This window comes from Manihot esculenta, chromosome 7, assembly GCF_001659605.2.
Source record: "Manihot esculenta cultivar AM560-2 chromosome 7, M.esculenta_v8, whole genome shotgun sequence".
NCBI lineage: Eukaryota > Viridiplantae > Streptophyta > Magnoliopsida > Malpighiales > Euphorbiaceae > Manihot > Manihot esculenta.
Window position 1 is genome coordinate 33969223 of NC_035167.2, and position 14487 is coordinate 33983709.

The window sequence follows — 14487 nt, forward strand, 5'->3', positions numbered from 1 at the left end:
ATGATCTATTCGACCAGCTAGCAGGAGCGGGTTGTTTCTCCAAGATAGATCTGAGATCAGGGTACCATCAGCTGAGGATAAGGGAAGAAGACATACCAAAGACAGCTTTCAGGACCAGATATGGGCACTATGAGTTCCTTGTAATGCCGTTTGGGTTAACTAACGCCCCTGCAGCATTCATGGACCTCATGAACAGAGTATTCAGACCATACCTGGATCACTTCGTTATTGTCTTTATAGATGATATCCTAGTGTATTCCAGGAATGCAGAGGAGCATGCCCAGCATCTGAGGATTGTATTACAGACCTTGAGGGAACATGGCTTATATGCCAAGTTCTCCAAGTGTGAGTTCTGGTTAAGGAGCATATCATTCTTGGGGCATATAGTGTCAGAGAATGGGATAGAAGTGGACCCCAAGAAGGTTGAAGCTGTGACTAACTGGCCAAGACCCACCTCAGTGACAGAGATCAGAAGCTTCTTGGGTTTGGCTGGCTACTACAGGAGGTTCGTTCAGGACTTCTCTAAGATTGCAGCTCCTTTAACCAGATTAACCAGAAAGAATCAGAGATTCGAGTGGACCGATCAGTGTGAAGAAAGCTTTGAGGAGCTCAAGAAGAGGCTGACTTCAGCACCAGTGTTAGCTCTGCCAAACAGCAATGAGGATTTCACAGTGTTCTGTGATGCATCCAGAGTAGGCCTGGGTTGTGTGTTGATGCAGAATGGTAAGGTGATCGCTTATGCTTCTAGACAGCTGAAGAGGCATGAGTTGAATTACCCCACACACGACCTGGAAATGGCAGCAGTTATCTTTGCCCTCAAGATGTGGAGGCATTACCTCTATGGGGTAAAATGTGAGATCTTCACAGATCATAAGAGCCTGCAGCACATCTTGAACCAGAGAGAGCTGAACTTGAGGCAGAGGAGATGGGTAGAACTGTTGAGTGACTATGATTGCAAAATCCAGTACCATCCGGGTAAGGCTAATGTAGTAGCTGATGCCTTAAGCCGGAAATCACTTGGCAGTCTATCCCACATCACGGCAGAGAGGAGACCGGTGGTGAAGGAATTTTATAAACTCATCAATGAGGGTCTACTGATGGAGTTGTCTGGTACAGGTGCTTTGATTGCGCAGATGAAAGTAACACCCGTGTTTCTGGAGCAGGTGGCTCAGAAACAGCATGAGGACCCAGAGTTAGTGAAGATTGCCAGGACTGTTCAGTCAGGCAAGGACAGTGAGTTCAGATTTGACAATAAGGGGATCCTCCGCTATGGGAATAGACTATGTGTACCAGATGACATCGGGCTAAAAGGAGACATTATGAGAGAGGCTCATAATGCAAGGTACAGTGTTCACCCTGGAGCCACCAAGATGTACCAGGATCTGAAGAGAGTGTATTGGTGGCCAGCTATGAAGAGGGAAGTGGCACAGTTCGTGTCAGCCTGCGAAATATGTCAGAGGGTGAAGCTGGAACATCAGAAGCCGGCTGGAATGCTTAACCCACTGCCGATTCCAGAGTGGAAATGGGAGAATATCGCTATGGATTTTGTAGTGGGGTTACCGGCAACATCCAACAGACTAGACTCCATATGGGTGATTGTGGACAGACTCACCAAATCTGCTCACTTCATCCCTGTTAGGAGCAACTACTCTGTGGATAAGTTAGCGCAGGTTTATGTGATGAGATCGTCAGGCTGCACGGGGTTCCCAGTGTCTATAGTGTCTGATAGAGGGCCCCAGTTCACTTCCAGGTTTTGGCGGAGTCTGCAGAGTGCTATGGGTACCAGGTTGTTAATACTCCGGCTAGAATCCAGCATCGGGATTCCTGCCTTCCGGCGGAATCTAGGGTGTTGGATCTCTCTAGAAGGGGTAAAATGTGTTTTCTAAAATGTTTTTCACATGATTTCATGGTTTTAAAAGGAAATAAATTTAGTTTTGAAAGGAAAAAGACCAAGGAGGCAATTGCCAGGTTCGGCCGCCGAAAGTGAAGTTCGGCCGCCGAACATGGGAAGGCTTCGGGAGCGTCTTTGGCCTCCGAAAGTCTTGTTTAAACGAGCCAAGGTTCGGCCGCCGAAAGTCAAGTTCGGCCGCCGAACATGCATGAGTTTAGGGGGCACGTTAGGCTGCCGAAGGTCTTCGACCAGGCCACCTATAAAGGGCCCTCAAATCGGAAATGGGTGAGTTTCCTCCCCATTCTCGAGCTCAGGTGAGTTCTTGTGCTCTTTTGGTCGTTTTCGTGTTTTCTCTACCCATCTCTCAAGTTTTTCATGATTTCTACCCTTGTGTTTGAAGATTTAAAGCTTAAAAGGAGTTTTGGGAGCTTGGAGCTTTTGGAGTTTGGATTCTCCACACCTCCGAGTTAGGGGTCACACCACCCTCGATCTTCAAGAGGTAAGTGTAGATCCTTGTTTCCCTAGTGTTTTCATGAAGTTTTATAGAGTTTGATGTTTGAGTTTGGGTAGATATGCATGTTTAGGTTTATGTGGGTTTTATACCCAATGTATGTTATGTGATGTTTGTGTTGAGGAGTTTATGTTAGTTTATGCTCCTTTATGCTTGTGGGAGTGAGTATGCATGATTGGGAGAGAGTATGTGAGGATTTGGGTATATTTGAGTTTGGTTTTTGGCTTGGCAGAATCGGACCTGTCGTCCAGAGGGGACCAGGTTCGGCCGCCGAAAGGAGTTTCGGCCGCCGAACCTGCATGGGAGGCAGTCTTTAGGCTGCCGAATGTGCCCCCGAAGGAGGGACTTTCGTTTCTGTCCTAGGGTTTCGGCCGCCGAACCTGCCGCCGAACCTACCCGAGTTTCGTCTCTGGAAGGGACTTTCGGCCGCCGAAGGTGCCGCCGAAAGTGCCCTGTCCAGCCGTTTCTTGGGTGTTTTCCATGCATGTTTAAGTGATGTTTAGAGGGGTTTTTGGGGAGTTGTTTATGAGTTGTTAGAATGTGTTTAGCACCTCATTCGAGTCCACCTGTGTAGGATCGGACCCGAGAGACCGAGGAGGCCATCAGTGTTAGCAGTTGCAGAGTCAGTCAGCGTCTGCTAGGAGGTGAGTAGAACTAAACTTAATCTTTTATGCACAAAATCTAATGCCTAAAGCATGTTCATGCATCATGATTATATGTAGTAGGTTGATTGCACTAGTTTCACGAATATGACGCATTGCATTATTTGATGTTGATGGAGGAAGGGTGGACCGAGGTGACTTCAATAGCCCATATCTGTCACGAGTCTTGTCTTAGTCCTTTGAGAGCCGGACAAGTACATGTAGGAAAGTCCATGTGAAATCTCTGTGGACCAGACACCATGTCATGTATGTTACAGGCCTTTGTGAGCTCCTATGGGGGAGCCGGGCACCGACAGAGGGATTTTTGATGTCATGTCCATCCTCTGAGAGGAAAGATGCATGCAAAAAGACAGACTCTCAGAAACCAGGGTCCGTGGGGAATAAATATTGCATAAGCCCCGAGGCGGACGAGATTATGTGATTTCTCTGTGTTATGATGCATTTCATGAACGCATGTAATTAATGAACTGTTTTCTATGTTTCTACTCACTGGGCTTTTTAGCTCACCCCTTCCCCCTAACCCCAATGTTGCAGGTTTAAGTCAGAGCTCAGAAGTCAGCAGGGTAAAGATAAAGTGACGTGTGTTTGTAATAGTATTATATTAGTACTTTTAGTGTGGAAATGTATTGAAATTGATATATGGATTTGTAAGAGAAATGTAATGTAAAGTATAGTAGAGTTATGTTCATTGGATTAGTACTGTGCTTGGCCCTGAGACTTGGTTAGTCCCTGTTTAATACATGATGTATGTTATGCTAGATGTTGAGTTATGTTTGAACTAATCTTGTGGCATGTGTTGTTTACCACGTTATGTAATGGATGAGGACCCTAGAGGAGGTCTGATGTTTGTGGTTTGAGGCATGCACAGATTAGGTTCTAGTTCTTGGATGTAATACCAGTTTGATGTATGTTATGTTGACCCAGCTAGAGTTGTGATGAGGGCTCTAGTAGGGGGGTTCCTTTATGTTTTCAGTTATGTCGCATACAGGTCAGGCTCGGTATTTACATCATATGTTTTAGTTTTTATGTTAAAGTTTTGTTCATGTAAGGGATTTGACCAGGTGATAGGAGGTATGTTTGGCTTGCTACGGGTCCCGGCGGCCTTAAGCCGATCTGGATCCTAGTGCCGGTGGCGGTTCGGGCCGTTACAGAGGGGTATCGGTTTCCAGGTCGTTACAGAATGGTATCAGAGCTTTGGGCCTCGAGAGTACGGTGTGTTGCACATCGGAAAGAGGTTGGCTTAGAGGTCATAGAAGGGCAAGCACAATAGGAAGAATCATGTCCACTAGGATAGGATGTTGAGTCCTGTCTTGATGATGATGTGTAATGCCATGATTTTATGCATGTGCATTAATGTTATGTATGATATGCTATGTATGTATGTATGACATGTATGTAGGTTCATGTGTTTTCATATGAACCATATGATGCTAATGATTGATTGTATGCTTGTGTGTTGTTCTTCAGAGGAGCCAGAATGCGAGGTGCTCGTCGATCTGTGGAATCGACTGGAGTTCCATCTGAGAGGGAAGGTTTGGACACCTTTCCCCCTGCTCTGCCAAGAGCGCAGTCGTGGGGAGTCAGCAGATGGGGAACATCAAGGGACCCTGGAAGGTCTTTTGATGTAAGCAGAGAAGCAATGGCTCCAAGAAGGATGTCAGCTAGTATGAGAGAAGTAGAGTCGGATGTTCAGAGAAGGGATGTCAGTATGGGAGTCAGAGTACCTGAAGAAGGTATGGGAGATTCTCAGGAGGATGCTCAGACTCAGGATTCCAGGATCTCAGGTTCAGGAGGGATTGATCCCTCCACTCTGAGTACAGCCTCCACGAAAAGTAAGAAGTGGGGCAGAGGCCTCAGAAGGTCGAAGAAGAAGTTTTGGCAGAATCTGAAGGCTAGTTTGGGTTTTGGTGGTTCGAGCTCTAGCTCAGGCAGTTCAAGATGCTTGAGGTGCGGAAGGCCGCACAAGGGAGTCTGTCTCGCGGGGACGACAGCATGTTTCAGGTGCAGACAGGAGGGGCACATAGCACGTGAGTGTCCTACTGCGCCCTGGTTGGCTCAGCCCCAGCGGACCGATGCAGGTAGAGCAGCTCAGCCAGTAGCTCCAGCCGTGTGTCAGGTTAGTGGTCGAGGCAGAGGAAGAGGGTCAACCTTTTCTTCGGAAGGTTCCCGTGGAGAAGGTCCGTCAGCTTCAGCTCGGATCTTCACCCAAGCTCAGCAAGAGGCAGACACATCGAACATGGTGGTGCCAGGTATGCTCACTTTTGAATGTTTTGATGTGTATGTTTTGTGAACCCTAGTGTTTTTCTCTTTCTTTAATTGCTCTAGGAGCCGTCGAGAGGTTGAGTTGATAGCTTCTGGGCTAGAGTGTTCTCTTTGGTCAGTAGACTCTCGTGTGATTCATCTGTGGCTGAGTCAGTCTGCCGGTCCAGTTCTATGACAGTTGAGGGTAGATGCCTTCCACCCGACATTGAGGTCCTAGACTCGACTGTCTGGACGTCAGTTTAGGGTTGGACTGGTTTTTCTACTCGCGGTGCTATCTTGGTCTGCAGAGACAAGGTAGTCAGGTTCAGAGAACAGGATGGGTCAAAGATTTTCTTCTGAGGGGACACAGTAGGGATGCCTAGAGGTTTGATGTCAGCCTGTAAGGTTCGTAGGGTGCGTAGGAGGGGTTGTCAGAGGGTTCTAGCTCTTGTTTGAGAGTTCAGCAGTCAGGTCGGGGAACCAGCCTCAGTGCCAGTTGTTAGAGAGAATTCTTAGATGTCTTCCCAGGCGAGTTGTCAGGTTTACCATCTGTCAGGGAGTTAGAGTTTGGTATAGGAGTGGTGTCTGGACGCAGAACCATTTCTACCCTTCCCTATAGGATGGCGCCTGCATAGAGAGAGGTAGCAGTAGAGTAGAGGCGAGACTTGGTAGACAAGGGGTTTTGTCCGACCTAGTACCTCACTCTGGATTGCTCCAGTATGGTTGTGGGAAACGAAGGATGAATCCTTGAGACTTTGTAACGACTGTAAGCGGTTAAACAAGGTCACTACCAAGGGCAGGTATTCCCATGTAGGATGGATGATCTATTGGGACAGCTAGTAGGAGCTGTTTGTTTTTCCAAGATAGATCTGAAATTCGGGTACTACCTGTGAGAGTTAGAGTTAGTTTTGGGTTAGTAGTGAGAAGAAGCCAGTTAGTAAAGATGAGAAGAGAAGAGTAAGAGCAGAGAAGGAGGAAGATAGAGAAGGATCAGAGTAGCGCAGCAGAAGCTTGTGGAGTTTAGGAACCTGGGAGTTCTTACTCCAGCGTTTGGTGTCTCTCTTTGGAGAGAAGCTTTAGGATTCGCTTGCTTGCTTGCATGCTTGTGTTTGTTGTTTTAACATTCAGGGACGAATGTTTTTGTAAGGGGGGTAGAATGTAATACCCGGCTAGAATCCGGCATCGGGATTCCTGCCTTCCGGCGGAATCTAGGGTGTTGGATCTCTCTAGAAGGGGTAAAATGTGTTTTCTAAAATGTTTTTCACATGATTTCATGGTTTTAAAAGGAAATAAATTTAGTTTTTGAAAGGAAAAAGACCAAGGAGGCAATTGCCAGGTTCGGCCGCCGAAAGTGAAGTTCGGCCGCCGAACATGGGAAGGCTTCGGGAGCGCCTTTGGCCTCCGAAAGTCTTGTTTAAACGAGCCAAGGTTCGGCCGCCGAAAGTCAAGTTCGGCCGCCGAACATGCATGAGTTTAGGGGGCACGTTAGGCTGCCGAAGGTCTTCGACCAGGCCACCTATAAAGGGCCCTCAAATCGGAAATGGGTGAGTTTCCTCCCCATTCTCGAGCTCAGGTGAGTTCTTGTGCTCTTTTGGTCGTTTTCGTGTTTTCTCTACCCATCTCTCAAGTTTTTCATGATTTCTACCCTTGTGTTTGAAGATTTAAAGCTTAAAAGGAGTTTTGGGAGCTTTGAGCTTTTGGAGCTTGGATTCTCCACACCTCCGAGTTAGGGGTCACACCACCCTCGATCTTCAAGAGGTAAGTGTAGATCCTTGTTTCCCTAGTGTTTTCATGAAGTTTTATAGAGTTTGATGTTTGAGTTTGGGTAGATATGCATGTTTAGGTTTATGTGGGTTTTATACCCAATGTATGTTATGTGATGTTTGTGTTGAGGAGTTTATGTTAGTTTATGCTCCTTTATGCTTGTGGGAGTGAGTATGCATGATTGGGAGAGAGTATGTGAGGATTTGGGTATATTTGAGTTTGGTTTTTGGCTTGGCAGAATCGGACCTGTCGTCCAGAGGGGACCAGGTTCGGCCGCCGAAAGGAGTTTCGGCCGCCGAACCTGCATGGGAGGCAGTCTTTAGGCTGCCGAATGTGCCCCCGAAGGAGGGACTTTCGTTTCTGTCCTAGGGTTTCGGCCGCCAAACCTGCCGCCGAACCTACCCGAGTTTCGTCTCTGGAAGGGACTTTCGGCCGCCGAAGGTGCCGCCGAAAGTGCCCTGTCCAGCCGTTTCTTGGGTGTTTTCCATGCATGTTTAAGTGATGTTTAGAGGGGTTTTTGGGGAGTTGTTTATGAGTTGTTAGAATGTGTTTGGCACCTCATTCGAGTCCACCTGTGTAGGATTGGACCCGAGAGACCGAGGAGGCCATCAGTGTTAGCAGTTGCAGAGTCAATCAGCGTCTGCTAGGAGGTGAGTAGAACTAAACTTAATCTTTTATGCACAAAATCTAATGCCTAAAGCATGTTCATGCATCATGATTATATGTAGTAGGTTGATTGCACTAGTTTCACGAATATGACGCATTGCATTATTTGATGTTGATGGAGGAAGGGTGGACCGAGGTGACTTCAATAGCCCATATCTGTCACGAGTCTTGTCTTAGTCCTTTGAGAGCCGGACAAGTACATGTAGGAAAGTCCATGTGAACTCTCTGTGGACCAGACACCATGTCATGTATGTTACAGGCCTTTGTGAGCTCCTATGGGGGAGCCGGGCACCGACAGAGGGATTTTTGATGTCATGTCCATCCTCTGAGAGGAAAGATGCATGCAAAAAGACAGACTCTCAGAAACCAGGGTCCGTGGGGAATAAATATTGCATAAGCCCCGAGGCGGACGAGATTATGTGATTTCTCTGTGTTATGATGCATTTCATGAACGCATGTAATTAATGAACTGTTTTCTATGTTTCTACTCACTGGGCTTTTTAGCTCACCCCTTCCCCCTAACCCCAATGTTGCAGGTTTAAGTCAGAGCTCAGAAGTCAGCAGGGTAAAGATAAAGTGACGTGTGTTTGTAATAGTATTATATTAGTACTTTTAGTGTGGAAATGTATTGAAATTGATATATGGATTTGTAAGAGAAATGTAATGTAAAGTATAGTAGAGTTATGTTCATTGGATTAGTACTGTGCTTGGCCCTGAGACTTGGTTAGTCCCTGTTTAATACATGATGTATGTTATGCTAGATGTTGAGTTATGTTTGAACTAATCTTGTGGCATGTGTTGTTTACCACGTTATGTAATGGATGAGGACCCTAGAGGAGGTCTGATGTTTGTGGTTTGAGGCATGCACAGGTTAGGTTCTAGTTCTTGGATGTAATACCAGTTTGATGTATGTTATGTTGACCCAGCTAGAGTTGTGATGAGGGCTCTAGTAGGGGGGTTCCTTTATGTTTTCAGTTATGTCGCATACAAGTCAGGCTCGGTATTTACATCATATGTTTTAGTTTTTATGTTAAAGTTTTGTTCATGTAAGGGATTTGACCAGGTGATAGGGGGTATGTTTGGCTTGCTACGGGTCCCGGCGGCCTTAAGCCGATCTGGATCCTAGCGCCGGTGGCGGTTCGGGCCGTTACAGAGGGGTATCGGTTTCCGGGTCGTATCCACAGTACCCTATGTACCCACCTCCATCCTTCCATCCAGGCACAACAAACCCTATCCCAGGGGATGCCGCACCTCCACCACCAGCAGAAACCGCAGCTACAGAAACCCAAAGACCTCAACCTACCTCATCTGGAGGGAGCAAGGCCAAGATGACCGACTATATGAAGTTGGGTGCTCCCCAGTTTGATACCGGTGATGATCCGTTTGTGTACCTGGAGAAGGTCAAAACAATTACAGATGAGATAGGGGCTGATGACAGTAGAGCCATTCAGATGGCTGGTTTCACTCTGAAATGCAAGAAGGCACGAGAGTGGTTCAAGAACTATGTGAAACCAAGGGTGGACAGTCTGTCATGGGAGGAGTTTGCGAATGAGTTCGCAGGATGGGCTTTCCCTGATAGTTCAAGGGAATTGAAGATGATAGAATTCGAGCAGTTGAGGCAAACTGATGACATGAGTGTAGATGAATATACTGACAGGTTTATGGAGTTGCTGCCATTTACTGGGCAGAACCTTGATACAGATCAGAAGAAGTCAAGGAGGTATATCATGAAGCTCCATCCCAGGTATTCCTCCTTGGTACAGTCAGCAGATAGAGAGAGTTTTCATGCCATAGTGGATATGGCTAGGAGGATGGAGGCTAGTGCTATCATCGAGGGAAATGTCAGACAGACAACAGCACAGCCTTCCGGTTCCAAGACCCCAGGTGGGGGAAGGATAGACCCTTCATCCTTGAGTTCAGCTAGTAAGAAGTGGAGCAGTACCACTAAGAAACCAAAGAAGAATAAGTTCTGGAGCAAGATCAAGTCAGGTCTGGGATTAGGAAGTGGCTCAAGCTCTGGTGCTGATAATGCAGTGTGTGCAAGGTGTGGTAAGCCACACAGGGGGGTATGCCGGTTTGGAACGACAGCCTGCTACAGGTGTGGGCAAGAGGGACCCATGTCTTGGGAATGTCCGAGAGCAGTTCCTACGGCACAGCCCCAGCAGACAACTTCGGGCAGCGTAGCACAGCCAGCAGCTTCAGCCGCAACACAGGCTAGTGGCAGAGGCCGAGGGAGAGGGTCAGCCTCTTCTTCATCAGTTTACAGAGGGGAAGGTCCGTCAGCTCCAGCACGGATCTTCACCATGACGCAACAGGAGGCAAACACATCCAACACCGTGGTGTCAGGTAATCTCATCATTGGTTGTTCAGATGTTTATGCCTTAATGGACCCGGGTGCATCCCATTCTTTTGTTTCTCTGAAAGCGGTCGAGAGGTTGGGTTTGATGGTCTCTGGGTTAGAGTGTCCCCTATGGGTCAGCGGACCCAAATGTGACCCGTCAGTGGCAGAGTCAGTCTGCCAGTACAGTCCAGTTTTCATAGAGGGAAGATGCCTATCCGCCGACCTAGTGGTTCTAGACTTGACAGATTTTGACGTCATTCTAGGGATGGATTGGCTATCTACCCATGGTGCTACCTTGGATTGCAGAGACAAGGTAGTTAAGTTCAGATGTCAGGATGGGTCAGAGGTTGTCTTTAGAGGAGACAGGGGGAGTATACCTAGAGGTTTGATATCAGCCCTACAGGCTCGTAGGCTGCTCAGGAGGGGTTGTCAGGGTTATCTAGCTCATGTGAGAGAGTTAGACAGAGATGTCAGAGAGCCCGCCTCGGTGCCTGTGGTTAGAGAGTTCTTAGATGTTTTCCCAGACGAGCTGCCAGGTTTACCGCCTCCTAGGGAGATAGAGTTCGAAATAGAATTGATGCCAGGAACCAGACCAATCTCTATCCCTCCCTACAGGATGGCGCCAGCAGAGCTGAAAGAGCTTAAAGAACAGTTGCAAGAGCTGGTAGACAAGGGTTTCATCCGACCGAGTGCCTCACCTTGGGGTGCTCCAGTGTTGTTCGTGAAAAAGAAGGATGGATCCCTCAGACTTTGTATCGACTATAGACAGTTGAACAAGGTTACTACCAAGAACAAGTACCCGTTGCCTAGGATCGACGATCTATTCGACCAGCTAGCAGGAGCAGGTTGTTTCTCCAAAATAGATCTGAGATCTGGGTATCATCAGCTGAGGATCAGGGATGAAGATGTGCCAAAGACAGCATTTAGGACCAGATATGGGCATTTTGAGTTCCTAGTGATGCCGTTCGGGTTAACAAACGCCCCTGCAGCATTCATGGATCTCATGAACAGAGTATTTAGCCAATACCTGGATCACTTCGTTATTGTCTTCATAGATGATATCTTAGTGTATTTCAGGAATGCAGAAGAGCATGCCCATCATCTGCGGTTGGTCTTGCAGACTTTGAGGGAACATGGCTTGTATGCCAAGTTCACTAAATGTGAATTCTGGCTAAGGAGCATTTCGTTCTTGGGGCATGTAGTGTTAGAAAATGGTATTGAGGTGGACCCCAAGAAGACAGAAACTGTGGCTAACTGGCCTAGACCCACTTCAGTGACAGAGATTAGAAGTTTCTTGGGTTTGGCAGGTTACTACAGGAGGTTCGTTCAGGACTTCTCAAAGATAGCAGCTCCTCTGACCAGGTTAACCAGGAAGAATCAGAAGTTTCTGTGGACCGACCAGTGCGAAGGGAGTTTCGAAGAGCTTAAGAAGAGGTTGATTTCAGCACCAGTTTTAGCTCTGCCGTCTAGTGGAGAGGACTTTACAGTCTTTTGTGATGCGTCCCGTGTGGGACTGGGTTGTGTGCTTATGCAGAATGAGAGGGTGATTGCTTATGCTTCTAGGCAGCTAAAGAAGCATGAGTTAAATTACCCCACACATGACCTTGAGATGGCAGCAGTAATCTTTGCACTCAAGATGTGGAGGCATTACCTCTATGGGGTGAAATGTGAGATCTTTACAGATCATAAGAGCCTGCAGTACATCTTGAGTCAGAGGGATCTGAATTTGAGACAGAGGAGATGGGTAGAGCTGCTGAGTGACTATGATTGCAAGATTCAGTACCATCCGGGTAAGGCGAATGTCGTGGCAGACGCCCTAAGCCGGAAGTCACTAGGCAGTCTATCCCACATCACAGCAGGACGAAGACCAGTAGTAAAGGAGTTCTACAAGCTCATCGAAGAAGGGCTACAGTTAGAGTTGTCGGGTACAGGTGCCTTGTTGGCTCAGATGAAAGTGACACCCGTGTTCCTTGAGCAAGTCGCTCAGAAACAGCATGAGGACCCCGAGTTAGTGAAGATTGCCAGGACTATTCAGTCAGGCAAGAATGATGAGTTCAGATTTGACAACAAGGGGACCCTCCGCTATGGGAGTCGATTATGTGTACCAGATGACATAGGGCTAAAAGGAGACATTATGAGAGAGGCTCATAATGCAAGATACAGCATTCACCCTGGAGCCACCAAGATGTATCAAGATTTGAAGAAAGTTTATTGGTGGCCAGCGATGAAGAAAGAAGTGGCACAGTTCGTGTCAGCCTGCGAAGTGTGTCAGAGGGTGAAGCTGGAACATCAGAAGCCAGCTGGAATGCTTAACCCGCTACCGATTCCAGAATGGAAATGGGAAAACATAGCTATGGACTTCGTAGTAGGGTTACCGGCGACGTCCAATAGAGTGGACTCCATATGGGTGATTGTGGACAGACTCACCAAATCTGCTCACTTCATCCCTGTCAGGAGTGGCTACTCTGTGGACAAGTTGGCGCAGGTGTATGTGGACGAGATTGTCAGGCTGCATGGGGTTCCTGTTTCGATAGTGTCAGATAGAGGGCCCCAGTTCACCTCCAGGTTTTGGCGGAGTCTGCAAAATGCCATGGGTACTAGGTTGGACTTCAGTACTGCCTTCCACCCCCAGACTGATGGACAGTCAGAAAGGACCATCCAGACTATCGAGGATATGCTTAGGATGTGTGTACTGGACTTTGGCGGTTCTTGGAGGCAGCATCTACCTTTGGTGGAGTTTGCCTACAACAACAGCCATCATGCTAGCATCGGGATGGCTCCATATGAAGCTTTGTACGGAAGGAAGTGCAGATCACCTGTTTGCTGGGAGGAAGTTGGAGAAAAGGCCTTGGCAGGGCCTGAGTTAGTAGAGATCACCAGCAGGGTGGTACCCATAATCAGAGAAAGAATCAAGACTGCTCAGAGCAGACAGAAGAGCTATGCAGACGTCCGCAGGAGACAGTTAGAGTTTCAGGAGGGGGATCTGGTATTGCTCAAGGTGTCTCCAATGAAGGGAGTGGTTCGCTTCGGGAAGAAAGGTAAACTAGCCCCACGATACATCGGACCCTTTGAAATCTTGCAAAAGATTGGGAATGTGTCGTACAAGCTGGATTTACCTGCTTCGATGGAAAGAATCCATCCGGTTTTCCATGTTTCAATGTTGAGGAAGTTTGTGTCAGATCCGAGCAAGGTTCTTAGTGAGCCTGATGTGGAGGTCCAAGAGGATCTCACCTATGTTGAACAGCCAGTGCGGATCATAGACACCCGGATCAGAAAGTTAAGAAACAAGGAAATCCCGATGGTGAAAGTCCTGTGGAACCACCACAACTTGGAAGAATGCACTTGGGAGGCACGGGAGTCTATGCTCCAGCAGTACCCTCATCTCTTTTAAGGTTAGATCCCTATGTGTTTATGTGCCTTGTATGTGTGTTATGTTATATGTTTGCCATGTTATGTGTTGTTTGGTGAACATTCGGGGACGAATGTTCTTAAGGGGGGGAGAATGTAATACCCGGCTAGACTCTGGTATCGGAATTCCTACCGTCTGGTGGAATCTCGGATGTCGGAGACCTCTAGAAGGGTAGAATCATGTTTTTGTAAAATGTTTTAATGTGTTTTAATGGTTTTAAAGTATGAAACTAAATGAGTTTTTGCATGAGAAGTCTTTGGAGGAAAACCCAGGTTCGGCCGCCGAAAGTCAAGTTCGGCCGCCGAACATGCATGCGTTTTGGAGGCACGTTAGGCCCCCGAAAGCATGAGGGAGGGACGTCCAGGTTCGGCCGCCGAAAGTCAAGTTCGGCCGCCGAACATTGCATGGATGCGGAGGCACATTCGGCCCCCGAACGTGGTCTGGCCAGCCACTATAAAAGGGTCCCTTAGCCGAAAATGGGCGAGTTTTTTCTCCCCATTTCGGCCAAGGTGAGCATTCCGCCATCCTCCCCCAATCTTGAGTTTTTCCTTCCTTTTTCCATGATTTTTTACAAAGTTTATAACTTTGGTTTTGAAGATCTTCGAACTTAGAACAAGTTTTAGAGCTTTGGAAACTCAGGAGCTCATTTTCGTGGATCTCCAAGTTTAAGTCGTCTCCCTCTCGATCTTCAAGAGGTAAGAGCCGATCTTAAGCCCCTTATATGTTTTAAGTAAGTTTTAAGTTGTTTTATGGGTAGAGATGCATGTTTAGGCTTGTTGATGTTTTGATGAACAATGTATGTTGTTTGTGTGTGTTGAAGTGTTGTAGTTGGGGTATTTTATAGTTTGAGACCCCTAGGTGTGATGTATGGTGTTTATGCATGTTTTAGAACAAGTTTATGCATGATTGATGAGTTTGAAGGCAAAAATGCTTAAGGGAGCCAAGTTTCTGCCCTTTTGGCAGAAACCAGGTTCGGCAGCCGAAGGGAGTTTCGGCCGCCGA